Source organism: Strongylocentrotus purpuratus, unplaced genomic scaffold, assembly GCF_000002235.5.
Source record: "Strongylocentrotus purpuratus isolate Spur 01 unplaced genomic scaffold, Spur_5.0 spur5_scaffold_2, whole genome shotgun sequence".
Classification (NCBI taxonomy): domain Eukaryota; kingdom Metazoa; phylum Echinodermata; class Echinoidea; order Camarodonta; family Strongylocentrotidae; genus Strongylocentrotus; species Strongylocentrotus purpuratus.
Window position 1 is genome coordinate 41,616,714 of NW_022145605.1, and position 7,980 is coordinate 41,624,693.

Genomic DNA, 7,980 nt, shown 5'->3' on the forward strand with positions numbered 1-7,980 from the left:
TTTCCATGACAAAATTACATAAAACAGGCTAATCTGTCAACACTTAACTGTCTGGAATGGAATGTAGAGCCATTTTATTGCTTTGTGACGATTTACATTCACCTAAAATGTAATTAAATTGTCCTTGTCTTGATGCTGAACAGGCTTTGACAAGTAGCAGAATAGAAGTAGAATAATGTAGTTGGGAGAATTAAGGAATCGATCAGATCAGTTTTTCCCAATTTGTACCATGAATAATGATCCGTTTTCACTCAAATTTTCAGATTATCTTTAATTATACATCTAGCATTGAAGTCACTACCTTAGCACCACTATCTCTCATCATAACAATGTTACAAAGTCCCTTTAAATGACAGACTAGGCTAGAAAGATACGTAATACACATGTTACGATTTATTCATACATTTATATATATTGATTTTCAATATGATTCAGTCTACACAATAAACACGATTCTTCTCATGCTTACATAAGTTTTAGTTTGCACCTTATTTATATCATATACATGTATGATATTTCTATGATTTCCCTGGATGCCTTGTTTGATATGTGCTATTTCATAATCATGTTGTTCTATTATTCTCATATCTATTTTATGACTTTTATGATTGCATATATTTCGTATTTATACACTGTAAACCCGCAATGATTCTTGTTCCATTCAAAAAATATTAAATCGATTCAATGCACGTTTGGACTTAGGCACACATCATAACACAAATTTATGATTTGTATGCGTCGACCCAACAGCACTATAAAACCCCTTTAACAATGATTTAATTGTTAAGAATATATTAGAATTATTACATAATGTAGTTTTGGCAAGGGGTCATGGCTTCGGTCTCTATATCTCTTAATCTAAATTTATTTATAAGAAATAAAAGAGACTGCACGATGTTTTGCTGTCTTTTGTCATTCAATTAAGGAGATGGTGCTATACATTTCTCACATGGAGATCTACATGTAAGATCTCTATGATTTCTCACTATCTCACACTCTGATGTACGAAATTCCCCCTCCCCCTCCCCCATCTCCCCCACCCTCTCCTCCCTTTCTCTCTCTTTCTTTCTCTTTTTCTCTCCTTCTCTATCTCTGTCTCTCACTCTCTCTCGCTCCCTCTCTCTCTCTTTCTGTATCTTTCTTTCCCTCTTATTGTATTTAATTCTCACTCCCTGATATTTTATGTATTTGAGAGAGAGAGAAAGAGATGGCGTGAAAGAGAGAACAGAAAGAGACTGAAAGAGAGAGAGAGAGAGAGAGAGAGAGAAAGAAAAAAGGGGATACAAGAGATAATAGTTATACACCCGTAAGAAGTACTGTACCCCCCCCCCCATTATCACAACTGAAATTCCTATTCTATTAGGCCTACTTTTTAAGTCATCGTAATAGGCCATTTTCGTAATGTAATCCAATGTGTAAGGCCTCAATACTTTTGTCTAAGAGCTGGTATAAGGTTGTATCAAAGCGGCAAGGGGGGGGGGGGTGGTGGGGTAGAGAAATCCTACATTACTCTCTTGCTGGCAACTTTGTTAAAGTTAGTTTAAAAAGAAAAAGCTTTTACACTTATACATAATGCTTGAACGTATGAATAACGTATAAAGCAACAATGGCGTAGCTACGAGGGGGGGGGGGCTAATCTCTTTTTTCTACGAACTACAGTAGTTATATTTCGCGGGGGGGGGGGGTAAATTATTTTTCCTACGAGCTAGTTATACCTGCGCGTGGTAACCGTTGGGGTTAGTGATAGGGTTATACTAGTCATGCAAAAGGACCTTCAATCAACCCTTGTACCAGACCTTGGACCTTGGACCTTGGACCTTGGACCTTGGACCTTGGACCTTGGACCAAGACCTTGGACCTTGGACCTTGGACCTTGGACCTTGGAACTTGGACCTTGGACCTTGGACCTTGGACCTTGGACCTTGGATCAATACGACAATGGAGTTGTGGGTTCGAGTCATATATTACAATATTTATGAAAGTGTATAACGAGTGTTTCCCTATTAAATCTGTTAGGAAGAGAACACGTAATAAAAAACAGTGGATCACTCGAGATTTACTTAAATTATGTCGTAAAAGATCGAAATGATATAAGAAGTACCTGAAAAAACCTTCAAATTCACATGTTAAAAAATATACACAATATCATAATTTTGTAACATATATGTAAATCAATAATATGGGGACAACATGACAAGTCTTAAATTAGAAATTTTGTAAGAGGTGCATCAATCTGCCCCCTCAAATTTTGACCGTCTATAACATCGTTTTTTTCGTTTTTTTAACCGAAAAAACGGTGATCTAGTAGACTAGAGATATGTGCCCCTCCAATGACCTACGCCACTGGGTATAACTCCTTCCCACCTAGTCAATATGCCCCCCCCCCCCCTCATATTCACGCAACTGGGTATAACTCCTTCCGGCCTAGTCAATATGCCCCCCTCATATTCACGCCACTGGGTATAACCCCTTACGACCTAGTCAATATGCCCCCCTCATATTCACGCCACTGGGTATAACCCCTCCAATGACCTACGCCACTGGGTATAACTCCTTCCCACCTAGTCAATATGCCCCCCCCCCCATATTCACGCCACTGGGTATAATTCCTTGCGGCCTAGTCAATATGCCCCCCTCATATTCACGCCACTGGGTATAACCCCTTCCGACCTAGTCAATATGCCCCCTTCATATTCACGCCACTGGGTATAACTCCTTCCAGCCTAGTCAATATGCCCCCCTCATATTCACGCCACTGGGTAAAACCCCTTCCGACCTAGTCAATATGCCCCCCTCATATTCATGCCACTGGGTATAACCCCTTCCGACCTAGTCAATATGCCCCCCTCATATTCGCGCCACTGGGTATAACCCCTTCCGACCAAGTCAATATGCCCCCCTCATATTCACGCCACTGGGTATAACCCCTTCCGACCTAGTCAATATGCCCCCCTCATATTCACGCCACTGGGTATAACCCTTTCTGACCTAGTCAATATGCCCCCCTCATATTCACTCCACTGGGTATAACTCCTTTCGGCCTAGTCAATATGCCCCCCCCCCCTCATATTACGCCACTGGGTATAACTCCTTCCGGCCTAGTCAATATGCCCCCCTCATATTCACGTCACTGGGTATAACCCCTTCCGGCCTAGTCAATATGCCCCCCTCATATTCACGCCACTGGGTATAGCCCCTTCCGACCTAGTCAATATGCCCCCCCCCCCTCATATTGACGCGACTGGGTATAACCCCTTCCGGCCTAGTCAATATGCCCCCCCCCCCCCCTCATATTCACGCCACTGGGTATAACCCCTTCAGACCTAGTCAACATGCCCTCCTCATATTCACGCCACTGGGTATAACCCCTTCCGGCCTAGTCAATATGCCCCCCTCATATTCACGCCACTGGGTATAGCCCCTTCCGACCTAGTCAATATGCCCCCCCCCCCCCCTCATATTGACGCGACTGGGTATAACCCCTTCCGGCCTAGTCAATATGCCCCCCCCCCCTCATATTCACGCCACTGGGTATAACCCCTTCAGACCTAGTCAATATGCCCTCCTCATATTCACGCCACTGGGTATAACTCCTTCCGACCTAGTCAATATGCCCCCCCCCCCCTCATATTGACGCGACTGGGTATAACCCCTTCCGGCCTAGTCAATATGCCCCCCCCCCCTCATATTCACGCCACTGGGTATAACCCCTTCAGACCTAGTCAATATGCCCTCCTCATATTCACGCCACTGGGTATAACTCCTTCCGGCCTAGTCAATATGCCCCTCATATTCACGCCACTAAGTATAGCCCCTTCCGACCTAGTCAATATGGCCCCCTCATATTCACGCCACTAAGTATAACCCCTTCCGACCTAGTCAATATGCCCCCCTCATATTCACGCCACTGGGTATAACCCCTTCCGACCTAGTCAATATGTACCCCTCATTTTCACGCCACTGGGTATTACCCCTTCCGATCTAGTCAATATGCCCCCCTCATATTTTGACCATCTAATACAGCGTTTTTTTTATTGTGGTGCTTCGAGAGAGAGTAAAATACATCGTTTGGAATAACGTCAACTTTATTCAAAACAAAGTATCAGAAACTGCAAGATGGCCAAATAAACAGTGTGTCCCAGATATTTAATATAAAGTAACTAAAAAAAAACGGTAAAATTGTGAGAAAACTATGAGCTGTTTACAAATAATTAATCACGTTGATTGTAGCAAAGAAAACAAAATAAGTCAAAGTGGTGTTATTGATCTAGGTATTAGTTACCATTCTTTTACTTTCTGTACACGGAAAAATATTAGACTGGCTATAGGGCATCATAGAACGTATGACATCAGATCCATGAAAATGTATTCAAAGAAACTTTCAATCTTTAACTATCTGCTGTTGATTAGTCAGGAATAACTGACTGTGCAGATGTAAATAAGTCAACATTTCAACATGTTTTTATCTCAACATTGAATATGATAGCGCCACTGAAAATGATTAGAATAAAACAAAGATCAAACATTTTGACTAACGATATTCTTTCCCTAATTTAAGAGAGAAATATAGTATACAAAAAATGAGGAAAAGAGCAAAAGATAAGACGTTCTATAAAAGCATTAATATAAGAGCATTTATAAATATGGTCCAAAGAGAGGTGAAAAAGGCTAAACTTGATTACTTACAAAAAAAGATACGGAAGAAAATAAACAAGATCCTAAAAGGCTTTGGCAGAATCTAAAAAGCTTAGGATTAGAAAATAAGAAGAGAAAACAACAAGAATGTCTCATTACAATCGATGGGGAACTATATGTCATGATAAGATGGCCATCGCTAATGAATTCAGTTCTCATTTCACAAATGTGGCTGCCGAATTAGTAAACAAACTCCCTCCTTCCAAAGACCTTTTCAGCGCAGACAGTGATTGTATTCGTGAGTTTTACGAAAGAAAAGGTGTACGTGAAAACAGCTTCGAGTTATTACCAATCAGTGAACAATTTGTTTTCAAAGAGTTACGTAAATTGAGTGTATACAAAAATACTGAGTTAGACACGATTCCAGCTAAATTTCTAAAAGATGGTACGAAGGTTTTATATAAGCCTTTAAGTTACTTAACGAATCTATTTATCTTTACGAGTACTTTTCCAGAGGATATGAAAATAGCAAAAGTGACTACAATTTATAAAAAGAAAGATAAAACTGATGTTAGGAATTATAGACCTATTAGAGTTTTAAGCGTATAGCATCAAAGTTTCTAGAAAAATCGGTTTGTGTTCAAATTGAAAATTACTTAAAAGAAAATGATATAATTTATGAATTTCATTCTGGTTTGATTTCGATATGACTATTCGACTGAAAAATATCTAATTCATTTGACTGATTATTTGAGGACAGAAACTTCCCAAGGGCACTTTGTTGGTATGGTTCTCCTTGATCTGAATAAAGCTTTTGATACAGTTAATCATTGCGTCTTATTGAAGAAGTTACAACTAATGGGTTTTAATAAGGCAGGTTTAGAGTGGTTCAGATCCTACTTATCTAATCGGCACCAAGTAGTGGCCATTCATTATATTCGTTCCAAACTAATGACTATAACATGTGGTGTTCCTCAGGGAAGCATTTTAGGCACAGTTCTATTTACAAGTAATGTGTATTTGTATAAAAGACTTTAGACTATTATTGTACGCAGATAACAGCGTACTACTCTATTCAAATCCTAATCCAAAATATCTTGAGGAAAAGTTCAGTGAACAGATACGTGTGTCGATTGGATGACGGATAATAATCTTTCTTTACACTCGGGAAAACAGAAAGCAATTTGTTTTGTTCTAAAAGCAGTTCTAAAAAGTCATTTGAATTCAAAGTGACAAACAATAATCAAGTAATCAAGAGAAAAGAATATGTGAAGTATTTAGGCATTGAGTTGGCTAGCGCAATTTCATTTTAATCTTTGGTAGAATCAGATGAAAAAAAGCAAATTCTCGTCTGAAATTTGTATACAGATATCAAAGTTGTTTGGATTTAAAAGCAAGACGTACTGTATACTCTGATTTGATCTTATTCAATGTTTATTTGACTATGCTAACCCTGAATAGTATATATAGTAACATAAACAAGTCAGATCAAAACAAGTTGAAAATTGTACAGAACAAAATGGTGAGATTCATCAACTGTTCTGTTCTAAGAACTCTGGCTACAGCGAACTTTCTAAAGCTGGTTTTCTTGAAGACAACCAAAGATGAAAACAACTCGTATTGTATCACGTGCATAAAATATGTCATACTAGGTCGAATCGTGATATTCGATCCAACTGCAATCTAGTTAACGACTTACATGATTATAAAAAAAAAATAGCCGATTCAACTTTAACTTACCAGAAAGACTAAATAATATTGGAAATTTGTTTTATTATAATGCCATAAAACATTGGAATTCCCTTCCTAATGACATAAAGGAAATAGACAACTTTAGGCTAAGGCACATCAGAGTGCTGTATATAACACTTTACTCGTACTTGCTATACAATTTTTTGGGGATGGGGAAGCACTTTCAAAATGTCAGGGTTGAGTTTCGTGTCCACCTCCCCCCCCCCCCCCTTGTCAAGGAATAAAGTATGATTAGTGCTTAATGGTCTATAAAACCTGAGATTGATCAGCCACGTAGTAATCCCAAGATTTTCTTAATGACATGCGCCCTTTTGACGTCGTAAAATAAAAACTAATAGGAAATGATTAATATTTAATAAGTAATAATTAATATAAATAGTGTTACAAGTTCATTTTCATTTCATTTCGTTTATGAAGTTGTGAAGCCAGTGATATGAAATCCATCTTCGTATACGATAGATTCATCTCAGATAAGTGACTTAGTCTGAAGGAGCATGCGAAAGGAGAACAATTATTTGAAATAGTTTAATTCTTAAATCTGCTGAAAGTGGTTTCCTTGTGGCAGCCTTCTATAACCAATCATATCCACAGTTTGTGTGATTTATCTTGTCACAATCATCATCACCATCATCGTCACCTTATCATCGTCATCATCACCGTCGTTGTCCTTGTCATTACCATCATTGTTCTCCTCCTCCTTATCTTCACCATTACCATTATCCTCGTCGTCATCATCTTCATCGTCATCAAAGACCTCATCAACACGACATCGTCATCGTCATTGCATTCATATTATCTGTACTCGTCTCCGTTGCTTACTTGCAAATATGTCGATAAAAAGGGTAAGTTATAAGCAACAACAACTACTAATTAATTTAGAGTATGCCCAAACATATGTTTACGTTTGTTGTGGTGATGGTGGCTCTATGAATGTTTTCGGACTGCTTTTTGTCTGTTTATTTGTACTCTTTGAAGTGCAGTAAAACTGTTCATTATATCTAAGACTGCTTTATAAATGAAGTAACCATTTTTATTGATAATCATTCAATAGCCTATACCACAAACTGTAAGTTTGAAATAAAACTAATAGTATTACTCTTTATTTTTGGGGAAGGAGGAAAGCAATAAAAAAGACAATGGGTTCAAACAAGTTTCTTCTTTCCCCCTGATTTGTTCAAGAAGTTTTTCTCTCCTATTTCTCTCCTTCTCTTTCTCTCTTCTCTCTCTCTCTCTCTCTCTCTCTCTCTTTCTCTCTCCCTCATTTACGGACTGACATAACGGAGCAAAGAGAACATCCTTTACCCCCCCCCCCCCACTATTAACTATCAATTTATGTTGATTTTCTTTTTCATAAAAAAAAAAAATCGAATGGAAATTAACATCAAGACGCAAAATTAAGCTTTGAATTTATTTACTTGAGGACACTTCCGTTTAGTCGATATCAATTTTAAAAAATTGCGTTAGTGACATTTGTCGTTTGTAATTCTTTTAACGATCCAAATTCGAAGTATGTACAACCAAGGTAAACAATAACGGATCTGCAAGGATTTTTTTCCGTACACCTCAGTGCGCTCGACTGGATGGCATTGTAGC